Raw genomic sequence first — 782 nt, forward strand, 5'->3', positions numbered from 1 at the left:
GCTGTTACTCTAAAATTCTTACCAAAATATTTACTTTGTTACATGACAGCTTAAAAAGATGGAGAGTCTACTCCAAGTAAATTGTGTTAAAGGGGGTGTTTAGTGTGACACGTGTGGCATATAGTAATTATAAGACTTGAAACTATTTTCGCAGTATTTAAAGGCTTAACATATCGATCTTGCTTGCACATAACTACAGGCTTCTTGAGCACTGAAAAAGATACAGGAGTCATGGGGATAGAAAAAGGAGAGACAAATGTGAATAGGAATAGAAAGCCTTTCTTTTCTGTGCAGGAAGAGGAGTGCGAGAATGGGAAATATATTGTCCGGCATGAATGAGGAGTCTGAGCCTTACCCTGGGTGTATTGGCTATTACTTGCATTCTGTTGGGAAGACGGGGTAAAATTTGCATTTAGGCTTTTCATCTATAATTTGGAAGCTGCTTTTACTTACAGCAATGTTTGTTTATTTTCCAAGAAAGGATGAGAAAACAATTTCTGCAAATGTTCCTTGTACAGCAACTAATTTCCATCCCTCTCACCAAGTTTGTTGGATCACTTTCCCAACCACAGTGCTGTAAGCCAAAATGCATGTATGTTTGTTCTTAAAAGTCCTTGCTTGCTTGGGTAAGTCATGCTCTGAAACGAGCGTGGGACACAGCTTTGGTTGGGTCAGTGCTCCTGCTGCTTCGCTCGCTTCCCCACTTCTCACTCACAGCTACACTGCTGCTTCGTAGGGTTCAGAAGTTACTGACTCCGTCATAACTGGTTTTTTTTCCCTTT

Source organism: Cariama cristata, unplaced genomic scaffold, assembly GCF_000690535.1.
Source record: "Cariama cristata isolate BGI_N322 unplaced genomic scaffold, ASM69053v1 scaffold20695, whole genome shotgun sequence".
Taxonomy (NCBI): domain Eukaryota; kingdom Metazoa; phylum Chordata; class Aves; order Cariamiformes; family Cariamidae; genus Cariama; species Cariama cristata.